Consider the following 15,300-nt stretch of genomic DNA (forward strand, 5'->3'; position numbering starts at 1 on the left):
TGTGTTATGACTGCCGGGGCAGAAGAAACGCCCTTTGATCGCTGCCTGATCGGAGAGGAAAGCCTCACGTTGCGTGCACAGAAAGTGCCTTTCTCTTCCCCGGAGCCTTTCCTCCCCAGCACACATCTGAAGCTTTCCCCCTACCGCTCGGACAGCTCAGTCTAAACACAGCCCCGCGGGCAGGCTGCGCACAGCTCCCTGCGGTTCCTCTGTTTATTAGCCTGAGCGCCCCGGGATGTGCTGATGGCCACAAGACAAAGCTGGCCCCGGAGAGCAGGCAGCCAGCAGCAGCCTGCAGACCTCAGGGGTCTGCCTGCTCGAACGAATCTCCCAGCGGTGGCACCGAGCTGCCTGCTTTAAACATTGCTCTGTCTGCTTGGACCAGCTGAAAGGAGCAGCTGTCAGGAACCTGCTGCTCTCCACATCAGCTGGGGGCTGCCAGAGAGCTGGGGAGGGACTTCTGAGCGTGTCAAGAAGTGATAGGGCTGGGGGGGGCTGGAGCAGAACTAGAAGTGGGGAGCTGGAGCTTGGCTGTGAGGAAGAAGTTGTTGGCCAGGAGGGTGGTGAGAGCCTGGCCCAGGCTGCCCAGGGAGGTGGTGGAAGCCTCCTGGCTGGAGGTGTTTGCAGCCAGGCTGGAGGTGGCTGTGAGCAACCTGGTGTGGTGTGAGGTGTCCCTGCCCAGGGCAGGGGGCTGGGGCTGGCTGAGCCTGGAGCTCCCTTCCAGCCCTGACAGTTCTGTGCTTCTATTCACACCAGAGCTGAATGACTCAGAGGAGGGCTGGGCACAGGGTTGCCCTGGTGCCAGAGCTGCCCTGTGGGAAGCATGGAGCAGGTGGTGATGGAGGAAAACCCAAACGGCCTGGAGCCAGCTAAGCATTTGGTGGCAACTGAATGGAAACAAAGAAGAAGAAGAAATACTCTCCTGTGGGAGCAGAGAGGCTGTCCCCTGGAGCTGCCTTTCCTGTGACCTACAGGGTTTTAAGAGAAGAGCTTCAGGGGTTTTATTGGCACAGCCTCCATCAGGAGAACTTTTCTGTGCCTCCTCTCCAGGCTGGGGGGAGGGAAGGAGGGGGGGGGGTCAGCTTTGAGGAGAGCATTAAGGGAACAGCTAATGGAATTAAAGGTATAATAATAGAAGGATATAGTGAGACAATTGTATTAACAAGGAATAAATCACCTTGAGTGTAAGGTAAGTGTTTTTTAATTGATTGATGGCAAGGATGCTCCGTGGGGGTTTGGTGGAGGGCTGAAGCAGCCTCTCTGCCTTCCCATCTACAGGAACAGCCAAGAGGGATAAGGGGAAAGAAAGAAAGAATGAAATAAGAAAATTATGCAGAGGAGGGGGGTGGGAGATAAATTATTCAGAGGAGAAGATGGCCTTTTTGTGCTGACATCACTAATGTGCACCAGCACTAAATCTCTGCCACCAGCTGCGGGCCTCAGAGCTGCTGGGGGCTGGCAGAAGGTATTAGAGATGGCAGCTCCAGCCTGGAGTGGCTTCCCAAGGTGATCTGCTGAGGAAAGACTTCCCAAGGGCTGGAACAAGGCATTAGAGATGGCAGCTCCAGCCTGGAGTGGCTTCCCAAGGTGATCTGCTGAGGAAAGACTTCCCAAGGGAGTCCCCAGGCCTCATCCAGCCTGGCCCTGAGCCCCTCCAGGCAGGAGGCAGCCACAGCCTCCCTGGGCAGCCTGTGCCAGAGTCTCCCCAGCCTCACTCTCAAGGATCTCTTCCTCCTCTCCACTCTCAGTCTCTCCTCTCCCAGCTCCAAGCCATTGTTCCTCATCCTGGCACTCCCAGCCCTTGTCCAAAGTCCCTCCCCAGCTCTCCTGGAGCCCTTCAGGTACTGGAAGCTGCTCTGAGGTCTCCCTGGAGCCTTCTCCAGGCTGCACAGCCCCAGCTCTCCCAGCCTGGCCCCACAGGGGAGGCTCTGCAGCCCCTGAGCATCTCTGTGGCCTCCTCTGGAGCCTCTCCAGCAGCTCCAGGTCCTTGAGCTGGGGGCTGCAGAGCTGGAGGCAGTGCTGCAGGAGGGGGTCTCAGCAGAGCATCCCCTCCCTGTGCTGCTGCTCACACTGCATAAGAATCTTTAAATAGAGCCAGCCCTGGTGTCTGGCAGCACTCAGGGCAGAGATTTCACACCCAGCCCTTTAGTGACTGTTAGCAGTTGTGCTGCTGAGGCTCCTGGAGTCACAGCTCAGATCAGTCACAGCAAGCAAACTGAACATGGTCCTGGTGCTGCTGTTTTCAGCCCACCTGAACTGGTCAAGTGAGAGGTGTCCCTGCCCATGGCAGGGGGGTGGAAATGGATGATCTTGAAGGTCCCTTCCAACCCAACCCATTCTGTGACTCCATGAATCTGTGAACCAACACAGGGACCTGCAAATGAGGAGCAGAAGTTGCTGCTGCTTTTTCACCCCCTGCCAGAGCAGGGCACCCAGGGCAGGGCACCCAGAACACATCCAGGGGGTTTGAATATCTCCAGAGCAGACTCCACAACCTCTCTGGGCAGCCTGCTCCAGGCCTCCAGCAGCCTCACAGGGACAAGGTTTCCCCTCCTGTTCCCCTGGCACCTCCTCTGCTCCAGCTTGCCCCCAGTGCCCCTGGTGCTGTCCTTGGCCAGCCCTGAGCAGAGCCTGGCTCCAGCCCTGCACACCTTGGCTTTGAACAGGCCCAAGTGCCAGAGGCTGCACACTGGCCACAACCACCCCAGGCAGTGCCACAGGCTGGGGGCAGAGGGGCTGAGAGCAGCCAGGCAGAGAGGGACCTGGGGGTGCTGGGGGAGAGCAGCTGAAGAGGAGCCAGCAGTGTGCCCAGGGGGCCAAGAAGGCCAAGGGCAGCCTGGCCTGGGTCAGGCAGAGTGTGGCCAGCAGGAGCAGGGAAGTCCTTGTGCCCTGTGCTCAGCACTGCTGAGGCCACAGCTTGAGTCCTGTGTCCAGCTCTGGGCTCCTGAGGGTAGGAAAGAGGTTGAGCTGCTGGAAGGTGTCCAGAGAAGGGCAACAAAGCTGGGGAGGGGTCTGGGGCACAAGGCTGGGGAGGGGTCTGGGGCACAGCCCTGTGAGGAGAGGCTGAGGGAGCTGGGGTTGCTTAGCCTGCAGCAGAGGAGGCTCAGGGGAGACCTTCTTGCTCTCTGCAACTCCCTGCAGGGAGGTTGGAGCCAGCTGGGGGTTGGTCTCTTCTGTCAGGCCCCCAGCAGCAGAACAAGAGGACACAGTCTGCAGTTGTGCCAGGGGAGGTTGAGGCTGGAGGGGAGGAGAAAGTTCTTCCCAGCAAGAGGAATTGGCCACTGGGATGAGCTGCCCAGGGAGGTGGTGGAGTCCCCAGCCCTGGAGGTGTTCAGGGAAGGCTTGGATGTGGCACTTGGAGCCATGGTTTGGCTGTCAGGAGGTGTTAGGGATTAGGTCCCAGGTGGGATTTGATGACCTCTGAGGTCTTTTCCAGCCTGGCTGATTCTGTGATCCCATCTTTATCCCCAGCAATGAGGGCAGCCCTCAGGCTGCTCTGCCCTGAGCTGAGCTTTCTGATGTGTTTGTGGAGCAACGAAGCAAAGCAGCAGCTCAGCAGCATGCAGTAAAATCAGCGACGAGGGCTAATTAATAGCTGCTCTGAGCGCCCTGTCCCGGAGCTCAATTGCCTGCCCAGCATGCAAAAAACCCGCTGAGTCAGCAGCTGTAGCTGCTGCTGTCCTCCCTGGAGGGCTGGGGTGGTGCTGTCCTGAAGCTTCTGCACGGGGCCGTGCCCTCTGGGCAGCTTGCCGCCGGCTTGCCAGCAGCCGCTGGCTCCCAGCTGTGCCCACCCCGTGGCGTCCCCTGCCGTGCACTAATTGAGCGCTGCCATTAGCTGCAGGCACTAAGCGGTCAATCCCATCCTGTCCATTAGAGACAATTGCCCCAGCCAAGCTCTCTGATGCTATTCTTAGTTCCTCCCCCCCCCCCCCCCCCCCCCCGCTCCTTGGGACTACTCTCCTCACATCTCCAGAGGTGCTGCTGCCCTCACATCCTCATTCCCTGTCTCATCTTGGTGATTTGTTGGCTCTGCTTTAACTCCTGCCCAGCCACGGCTAAATGGAGAGGCTCCTGCAGCGAGGCAGGGCAGGGAGGGGGACGTCCTGGCAGGGCGGGGAGGGGGAAGTCCTGGCAGGGCAAGGGGAAGGGAACTGCAGGGCACTGCCTGGCCCTGCCTCAGAGAAGAGCTAAGCTGTACAGAGAGAGTCACAGAGTGCACTGGGCTGGAAGGGAGACCCCCAAGGGCATCTTGTCCAACCTCCCCTGCAGGCAGCAGGGACAGCTCCAGCTGGAGCAGACTGCCCAGGGCCACAGCCACTGCTTTATAGACTCACAGAATCAGCCAGGATGGAAAAGAGCTCAGAGCTCATCCAGCCCAACCTGGGACCTAATTCCCAGCCCCTCCTGACAGCTAAACCCTGGCTCCAAGTGCCACATCCAAGCCCCTCTGGAACACCTCCAGGGCTGGGGACTCCACCACCTCCCTGGGCAGCTCATCCCAGTGGCCAATTCCTCTTGCTGGGAAGAACTTTCTCCTCCCCTCCAGCCACAATCTCCCCTGGCACAGCTTGAGACTGTGCCCTCTTGTTCTGCTGCTGGGGGCCTGGCAGAAGAGACCAACCCCCAGCTGGCTCCAACCTCCCTGCAGGGAGCTGGAGAGAGCAAGAAGGTCTCCCCTGAGCCTCCAGGCTAAACAACCCCAACTGGAGCAGGTTGCTCAAGGCCCTATCAAGTTTGCTCTTGAATGGCTGCAGGGATGGAGCCTGCAGCACCTCCCTGGGCAGCCTGTGCCAGAGTCTCTCCAGCCTCCCTGTGCAGAGCTTCCTCCTCAGCTCCAACCTACCTCTGCCCTGCTCCAGCTCCAGCCCCTTGCTGCTCTCCTGTCCCCACAGCCCCTTCTGAGCAGCCCCTGCCCAGCCTGCCTGCAGCTGCCCTGCAGACACTGAACTGCAGCTCTGAGCTCTGCCTGCAGCCCCAGCTCCCTCAGCCTGTGCCCATGGCAGAGGTTCTGCAGCCCTCTGAGCATTTTGGTGGCCTCCTCTGGAGCCTCTCCATCAGCTCCAGGTCCCTCCTGTGCTGAGGGCTCCAGAGCTGGCCCCAGCCCTGCAGGTGAGGTCTCCCCAGAGCAGAGCAGAGGGGCAGGATCCCTCTCTCCAGCTCTGGCCTCACTGCTTTGGATGCAGCCAAGGCTCTGCTTTGCCTTCTGTCCTGCAGTCTCACCCTGCCTGCTCCTGGCCAGCTTCTCCCCCCTCCCCAGCACCAAGGCCTTCTCCACAGGGCTGCTCTCATGTGCAGAGGTGGCCTGGTGCTGCAGGTGGTGTGTGCTGTGGAGAGTTTTCTTGCCTCCTCCCTGTAGGCTGCTGTGTGCTGAGGAGCATCTGGCAGCTCTAAACCCTGCCTTCTAACTCAGGAGTGGGCCCTGTTGTTTCTTTACTCATAGGCTGCCACTGTGAGCTGGGGGCTCCCAAGTTGCTTAACACAGTCTTGGAGTATCCCACAACCTGTCTGTGCTTCACTGCTCACTGGTGGGGGCCACACTGCAAGGAAGTTGGTAGAACCTGGGTTTAAAAGATGTTTACTACTATAAGGATACTTAGTGCTGTAACGATACTGAGCAGGCAGGGTGAGGCTGCAGCACAGGAAGCCAAGGGCAGCCTGGGCTGCACCCAAAGCAGGGTGGCCAGAGCTGGAGAGAGGGATCCTGCCCCTCTGCTCTGCCCTGGGGAGACCTCACCTGCAGGGCTGGGGCCAGAGCTGGAGCCCTCAGCACAGGAGGGAGCTGGAGCTGAGGGAGAGGCTCCAGAGGAGGCCACCAAGGTGCTCAGGGGGTTGGAGCAGCTCTGCTGTGGGGCCAGGCTGAGGGAGCTGGGGGTGTTGAGCCTGCAGAAGAGAAGGCTGCAGGCAGAGCTGAGAGCAGCTGCCAGTCCCTGCAGGGGCTGCAAGCAGGCTGCAGAGGGACTGCTGCCAAAGGGCTGCAGGGACAGCCCCAGGGGCAATGGGTTGAGATGAGAGCAGAGCAGCTGGAGCTTGGATGTGAGGAACAAGTTGTGCCCCAGGAGGCTGCTGGAAGCCTGCAAGAGGTTGCCCAGGGAGGTGGTTGTGGCCCCATGGCTGGAGAGCTTGCAGGGGAGGCTGGAGAGGGCTGTGGGCAAGCTGCTGCAGGGGAGGATGTCCCTGCTGAGGGCAGGGGCTTGGAGCACTCTGGGACTCTGTGATACTTAGCACTCTAGGGATAATTAGCACTCTAAGGATAATTAGTACTCTAAGGATACTTAGTACTCAAAGGATAATTAACACTTTAAGGATACTTAGTATGCTAAGATACTTAGTACTCTACGGGTAGTTAGTATTGCAAGGGTACTTCGTGCTCCAAGGATAATTAGCACCCCGATGATACTCGTAGTCTAAGGATACTCCCAATACTCTAAGGGTTCTTAGCGCTCCAAAGATAATTAGTACTCTAAGTGTAGTTAGTGTTCTAGGGACACTTAGTACTCTAATGACAGTGCTCTAAGAACACTTAGCACTCTAAGAACACTTGGTACTCTAATGACACTTAGCACTCTAGTACTCTAATGACAGTGCTCTAAGAACACTTAGCGCTCTAAGAACATTTAGTACTCTAATGACACAGTACTCTAAGGACACTTAGCACTCTAATGACAGTAATGACACTTAGCACTCTAAGAACACTTGGTACTCTAAGGACACTTAGCACTCTAAGAACACTCTAATGACAGTACTCTAATGACACTTAGCACTCTAAGAACACTTAGCACTCTAATGACAGTAATGACACTTAGCACTCTAAGGACACTTAGCACTCTAATGACAGTAATGACGCTTGGCAGTCTAAGGACACTTAGCACTCTAAGAACACAGTACTCCAATGACACTTTAAACTCTAAGAAGGCTTGGTACTCTAATGACAATTCTCTAAGGACACTTAGTATTCTAAGGACACTTAGTACTCTAATGACACTTAGGACTCTAAGGACACTTGGCACTCTAAGGACACTTAGCACTCTAAGAACACTCTAATGACAGTACTCTAATGACACTTAGCACTCTAAGAACACTCTAATGACAGTACTCTAATGGCACTTAGCACTCTAAGAACACTCTAATGACTGTACTCTAATGACACTTAGCACTCTAAGGACACTTAGCACTCTAAGAACACTCTAATGACAGTACTCTAATGACACTTAGCACTCTAAGAAGGCTTGGTACTCTAATGACAATTCTCTAAGGACACTTAGTATTCTAAGGACACTTAGTACTGTAATGACACTTAGGACTCTAAGGACACTTGGCACTCTAAGAACACTTAGCACTCTAAGAAGACTCTAATGACAGTACTCTAATGACACTTAGCACTCTAAGAACACTCTAATGACAGTACTCTGATGACACTTAGCACTCTAAGAACACTCTAATGACAGTACTCTAATGGCACTTAGCACTCTAAGAACACTTAGCACTCTAATGACAGTAATGACACTTAGCACTCTAAGAACACTCTAATGACAGTACTCTAATGACACTTAGCACTCTAAGGACACTTAGCACTCTAAGAACACTCTAATGACAGTACTCTAATGACACTTAGCACTCTAAGAACACTTAACACTCTAATGACAGTAATGACACTTAGCACTCTAAGGACACTTAGCACTCTAAGAACACTCTAATGACAGTACTCTAATGACACTTAGCACTCTAAGAACACTTAGCACTCTAATGACAGTAATGACACTTAGCACTCTAAGGACACTTAGCACTCTAATGACAGTAATGACGCTTGGCAGTCTAAGGACACTTAGCACTCTAAGAACACAGTACTCCAATGACACTTTAAACTCTAAGAAGGCTTGGTACTCTAATGACAATTCTCTAAGGACACTTAGTATTCTAAGGACACTTAGTACTCTAATGACACTTAGGACTCTAAGGACACTTGGCACTCTAAGGACACTTAGCACTCTAAGAACACTCTAATGACAGTACTCTAATGACACTTAGCACTCTAAGAACACTCTAATGACAGTACTCTAATGGCACTTAGCACTCTAAGAACACTCTAATGACAGTACTCTAATGACACTTAGCACTCTAAGAACACTCTAATGACTGTACTCTAATGACACTTAGCACTCTAAGGACACTTAGCACTCTAAGAACACTCTAATGACAGTACTCTAATGACACTTAGCACTCTAAGAAGGCTTGGTACTCTAATGACAATTCTCTAAGGACACTTAGTATTCTAAGGACACTTAGTACTGTAATGACACTTAGGACTCTAAGGACACTTGGCACTCTAAGAACACTTAGCACTCTAAGAAGACTCTAATGACAGTACTCTAATGACACTTAGCACTCTAAGAACACTCTAATGACAGTACTCTGATGACACTTAGCACTCTAAGAACACTCTAATGACAGTACTCTAATGGCACTTAGCACTCTAAGAACACTTAGCACTCTAATGACAGTAATGACACTTAGCACTCTAAGAACACTCTAATGACAGTACTCTAATGACACTTAGCACTCTAAGGACACTTAGCACTCTAAGAACACTCTAATGACAGTACTCTAATGACACTTAGCACTCTAAGAACACTTAACACTCTAATGACAGTAATGACACTTAGCACTCTAAGGACACTTAGCACTCTAAGAACACTCTAATGACAGTACTCTAATGACACTTAGCACTCTAAGAACACTTAGCACTCTAATGACAGTAATGACACTTAGCACTTTAAGGACACTTTGCACTCTAAGAACACTCTAATGACAGTACTCTAATGACACTTAGCACTCTAAGAACACTTAGCACTCTAATGACAGTAATGACACTTAGCACTCTAAGAACACTCTAATGACAGTACTCTAATGACACTTAGCACTCTAAGAACACTCTAATGACAGTACTCTAATGACACTTAGCACTCTAAGAACACTTAGCACTCTAATGACAGTAATGACACTTAGCACTCTAAGGACACTTAGCACTCTAAGAACACTCTAATGACAGTACTCTAATGACACTTAGCACTCTAAGAACACTCTAATGACAGTACTCTAATGACACTTAGCACTCTAAGAACACTTAGCACTCTAATGACAGTAATGACACTTAGCACTTTAAGGACACTTTGCACTCTAAGAACACTCTAATGACAGTACTCTAATGACACTTAGCACTCTAAGGGCACTTGGTACTCTAATGACAGTAATGACACATAGCACTCTAAGGACACTTAGCACTCTAAGAACACAGTACTCTAATGACACTTAGCACTCTAAGAAGGTTTGGTACTCTAATGATAGTTCTCTAAGGACACTTAGTATTCTAAGGACACTTAGTACTCTAATGACACTTAGGACTCTAAGGACACTTGGCACTCTAAGAACACTTAGCACTCTAAGAACACTCTAATGACAGTACTCTAATGACACTTAGCACTCTAAGAACACTTAGCACTCTAAGAACACTCTAATGACTGTACTCTAATGACACTTAGCACTCTAAGAACACTTAGCACTCTAAGAACACTCTAATGACTGTACTCTAATGACACTTAGCACTCTAAGAACACTCTAATGACTGTACTCTAATGACACTTAGCACTCTAAGAACACTCTAATGACTGTACTCTAATGACACTTAGCACTCTAAAGACACTTAGCACTCTAAGAACACTCTAATGACAGTACTCTAATGACTCTTAGCACTCTAAGAAGGCTTGGTACTCTAATGACAATTCTCTAAGGACACTTAGTATTCTAAGGACACTTAGTACTGTAATGACACTTAGGACTCTAAGGACACTTGGCACTCTAAGAACACTTAGCACTCTAAGAACACTCTAATGACAGTACTCTAATGACACTTAGCACTCTAAGAACACTTAGTACTCTAAGAACACTCTAATGACAGTACTCTGATGACACTTAGCACTCTAAGAACACTCTAATGACAGTACTCTAATGACACTTAGCACTCTAAGAACACTTAGCACTCTAATGACAGTAATGACACTTAGCACTCTAAGAACACTCTAATGACAGTACTCTAATGACACTTAGCACTCTAAGAACACTCTAATGACAGTACTCTAATGACACTTAGCACTCTAAGAACACTCTAATGACAGTACTCTAATGACACTTAGCACTCTAAGAACACTTAGCACTCTAATGACAGTACTCTGATGACACTTAGCACTCTAAGGACACTTAGCACTCTAAGAACACAGTACTCTAATGACACTTAGCACTCTAAGAAGGCTTGGTACTCTAATGATAGTTCTCTAAGGACACTTAGTATTCTAAGGACACTTAGTACTCTAATGTCACTCAGGACTCTAAGGACACTTGCCACTCTAAGAACATTAAGCACTCTAAGAACACTTAGTACTCTCAGGTTAATTATTGCTAGAGGGAGAGCTCAGCACCGGGCACTCTGTGAGGGAGCCCCGAGGGGGCGCAGTGGCTCTGCTCTAAGCAGGGCAGCGGCCAGTGGGAAGCCCCCGGGGCCCGGTGCCACAGGCAGGGTCGGGACGAGGGGCAGCAGAGAGGGCTTGGGTGCGGTGCAGCAGGGCAAGAAGCTGCACAAGGAGCGACAGGGGACGGCACAAACGGCGACACGGAAGGGACTGGCAGGGGAACGGGAAGTGTGTGGGGAAGAGAGTGCAGCTGTAGACAGCAGAGAGTGCAGCTGTTGAGGTCAAATAGTGCAGGTGTTGAGGTCTCACAGTACAGCTGCTGAGGTTTCACAGTGCATCTGTCAAAGCTCAGAGTGCAGCTGTAGAGGGCACAGAGTGCAGCTGTGCAGATCACAGAGCAGATGTGCAGGTGTGGTGAAGGCACATTATGCCCAGACATCAAATCTTGTCCCAGCATGTGGACAAGTTCCCCTCCTTCAGGAGGAAGACAAAAGCCGAGGCATTAGCCAGGCCAGCAGGCACCCAGCACAGGCAGTGCTGGTGCAGATATCAAGCATGGCATAACTCTAGCTTCACGCTTTCTATAGGCTGGAGCCAGTTGCCTATGAGAGTGCCCATTGGGCAAGCCCAGCCTCGAGGAATCTATAGGTATCACCCCAGCTGGTAAACAAGTTGCCCCCTCTTTCACTTTGTGCTTCCTCAAGAGAGCAACTCTGAAGCCACAGCCTCTGCCATTGAGCTCTTTGTTGTTAGCGTCTGTCATACCTGCACAATACTGAAAGCAATCGTGAGGATCATCTCCAGAGGGAGGACCTGTGCTGAGCCCGAGGAGCCCAGCGTCGCCACAGCCGGTCGTACCGACCGGGAGAGCCCACCGTGCCCCCGGGGGACTGGACTCTTGGAATCAATATGGCTGACCAATATGATCGGGTATTGATCCTTTATTGTTCCAGTATTGTAGGTGAAAGGATGGCACAGTAAAGCATGGAAGGAAAGGAGACAGGACAGAGAGGAAAAGAAGAAGAAGTGCGTAGCAAGGAAACTGCTACAATTTGTATACCCTTGGTGTGCCTTGTTGGCATGGACTCATTGGTCCCCTAGGAGTGACCACACATCACACTGTTACAGATTATTGGTCCAGCTATGGATGACACGCGAGGTTTGGTGATGCAGGTGCATGTCCTGTTGTCCCAAGGTCGCTTGCTGTGTTTCTAGCTACCAGCATCTTGTTTTAGTTACAGTGCTGCAGGCACAGCACTGATTTGGCATACTGGTAGCTGGCTCTGCACTCATGCTGAGCATGGCCTACCACCATGTCAGGCTCTAGGCCTGCACTGCCGGATTGCTCACACTGCTCATCACTGGTATTCCCATACTGGACCAGCCCCTGAGGGTAAGACCTGCCCAGCTGCCGGGGAGCAGGGACTTGATCGAGACCGAGTGCACATCTGCCTAGCCCCGCCGTAGCGGGAGAGGAGCCGCCACGCGTGCCGCTCTGAGCCCTGTGACCCTCAGGGAAGATTCATAGCACCCTTGGTGCCTGCACTCCTCCAAACCCACTCCGAGCGTCCCGCTGTTCCTTTAAGCCAAGGAAACGAGAAGCCGCCGCTCGACGCAGCCGCATTCTCTCCCCGAGGCTGTTTACATCAGCCCCGAGAATCGCCGTAGCCAGGCCGACCCTGCAGCCCTGCCTGCTGCCTGGCCCCATCAGAAACCTCCGAGCCGCCTACCGGCAACCGGCGCCCCGCCCTGCCGTGCGAGCCGACCCCGAGGGCCGACCCCACGGGCTGACCCCACGGGCCGACCCCGAGCAGGACCGATCCCTGTTGTCTGGAGGGAATCGACCGAGTCCTGGAGGGAACCTGCTTCTGCGCTAAGCCCAGGTTCCATCATCCCTCTCCACTGCTGCGGAGAGAGGAGACAGTAACCCAACGCCGCTGTCCAACTCGACTAGGAACCAGCCCAGCCGCAGCAGCCTGCCGGACCCCCACCTTGCTACAAACAACAGCTGCAGAGTACCTCCCACCTGCTTTCCACTCACTAGCACTCAGTTCAAAGCATCCGCGTCTAGCAGAGCAAGCGCTGACGCACAGAACCATCGGCATAGCGCTGTATAGAGCCAGACTCCCCACGTTGAGTCGCCACCTAGCGGCCAAGTGGCGGAACTGCACCCTTCGTTGCAGTTGAGGTTACAGTGTACAGCTGATGAGGTCACCGAGTGGAGCTGTTGAGGTCATAGAATGCAGATATTGAGGTCACAGAATGCAGTTGCTGAAGTCACAGAGCGCAGCTAACAAGGTCACAGAGCGTAGCTGTTGAGGTCAGAGATTGCAGTGTGTGAACTCATAGCATGCAGCTCTAGAGGTTACAGAGTGCAGATTATGAGCTCACATATTCCAGTTTTTGAGGACACAATGTGCAGCTCTTGAGGTCACAGAGTGCAGCTAATGAGGTCACAGGTTGCAGTTGTTGAGGCCATAGAGTTCAGCTGTTGAGTTCAGAGATTGCTTTGTAAGAGCTCAGAGGGCAGTGGTTGAGGTCACAGAATGCAGATTATGAGCTCACATATTGCACCTGTTGAGATCACTGAGTGCAGGTCTGGAGGTCACAGATTGCAGCTCTTGAGGTCAGAGATTGCAGCATATGAGCTCATAGAGGGCAGTGGAGGTCGTAGAGTGCAGATTATGAGCTCACGTATTGCTGTTGTTGAGGTCAGAGTGTAGCTAATGAGATCACAGAGTGCAGCTCTTGAGGTCACAGAGTACAGCTTCTGGGTTCACAGAGTGCAGCTGCTAATGTCACACCGTTCTGTTGCCGAGGTCACAGAGCGCAGGTACAGTGGTCACAGAGTGCAGCTGTTGAGGTCACAGAGTGCAGCTGTTGAGGTTGGAGATTGCATTGTATGAGCTCATAGAGGGCAGTTGTTGAGGTCACAGAGTGCAGCTGTTGAGGTAACAGAGTGCAGCTAATGAGGTCACAGTGCAGTTTTTGAGGTCACAGATTGCACTTGTTGAGGACACTTAGTTCAGCTGTTGAGGTCACAGAGTGCAGCTGTTGAGGTCAGAGATTGCAGCATATGAGCTCATAGAGGGCAATTGTTGAGGTCACAGAGTGAGCTGTTGAGGTCACAGAATGCAGCTAATTAGGTCACAGAGTGCAGTTGTTGAGGTCATAGGGTTCAGCTGTTGAGGTCATAGAGTGCATCTCTTGAGGTCAGAAATTTCAGCCTATGAAGTCATAGAGAGCAATTGTTTGGGTCACAGAATGCAGATTATGAGCTCACATATTGCTCTTGTGAGGTCACAGAGTGCAGCTCTTGAGGTCACAGAGTGGAGCTAATGAGGTCACCCAGTTCTGTTGTTGAGGTCACAGAGTGCAGTTGTTGATGTCACTGAGTGCTGCTACAGAGGTCACCGAGTGGAGCTGCTGAGGTCATAGAGTGCAGCTCTTGAGGTAAGAGAGTGCAGTTGTTGAGGTCAGAGAGTGCAGTTGTTGAGGTAACAGAGTTCAGCTGTTGAGGTCACAGAGTGCAGTTGTTGAGGTCAGATTTTGCAGCATATGATCTCTTAGAGGTCAGTTGTTGGGGTCATAGAATGCAAATTATGAGCTCACATATTGCAGTTGTTGAGGTCACTGAGAGCAGCTCTTGAGGTCACAGAGTTCAGCTATTCAGGTCAGAGATTGCAGCATATGAGATTATAGTGTGCAGCTGTTGAGGTCACAGGGTGCAGATTATGAGCTCACATATTGCAGTTTTTGAGGTCACAGAGGGCACCTCTTGAGGCCACAGAGTGCAGTTGCTGAGGTCATAGGGTTCAGCTGTTGATGTCACAGAGTGTAGCTCTTGAGGTCAGAGATTGCAGCATATGATCTCACAGAGGGCAGTTGTTGAGGTCAAAGAGTGCAGTTTTTGAGGTCACAGGGTGCAGGTAATGAGGTCACAGAGAGCAGTTCTTGATTATGATCTCACATATGATTGTGATTATGATTATTATGATTACGATTATGATCTCAGTTCTTGATTATGAGCTCACATAGTGCAGCTGTTGAGGTCACAGTGCAGCTGCTAATGTCACACAGTTCTGTTGTCGAGGTCACAGAGTGCTGGTACAGAGGTCACAGAGTGGAGCTGTTGACTTCATAGAGTGCAGCTGTTGAGGTAAGAGATTGCAGTTGTTGAGGTCATAGAGTGCAGCTAATGAGCTCATAGAGAGCAGTTGTTGAGGTCACAGAATGCAGATTATGAGCTCACATATTGCAGCTCTTGAGGTCACTGAGTGCAGCTCTTGAGGTCACAGAGCAGAGCTAATGAGGTCACAGAATGCAGTTGTTGTGGTCTCAGAGTTCAGTTGTCGAGGTCACAGAGGGCTGCTAGAGAGGTCACAGGGTGGAGATGTTGATGTCAAAGGGCACAGCTGTTGAGGTAAGAGTGAAGTTGCTGAGCTTGCAGAGTGCAGCTCTTGAAGTCGCAGAGTGCAGCAGATGAGGACACAGAGTGCAGTTGTTGAGGTTATAGAGTGCAGCTGTTTGGGTCTGAGATTGCAGTGCATGAACTCACAGAGTGCAGCTGTTGAGGTCAAAGAGTGCAGTTTTTGAGGTCACAGGGTGCAGGTAATGAGGTCACAGAGAGCAGCTCTTGAGATCACATAGTGAGGCTGTTGAGGTCACAGAGTGAGCGGTTGAGGTCACCGAGTACAGCTGTGGAGGTCACAGAGTGCAGTTATTGAATTCAGTGTGTGCAGTTGCTGAGGTCACAGTGTGCAGAATATGAGCTCACATATTGCAGTTGTTGAGGTCACAGAGTACAGCTGTTTCGGTCACATAGGGTAGCTAATGAGGT

This window comes from Dryobates pubescens, chromosome 24, assembly GCF_014839835.1.
Source record: "Dryobates pubescens isolate bDryPub1 chromosome 24, bDryPub1.pri, whole genome shotgun sequence".
In the NCBI taxonomy this organism is placed as follows: domain Eukaryota; kingdom Metazoa; phylum Chordata; class Aves; order Piciformes; family Picidae; genus Dryobates; species Dryobates pubescens.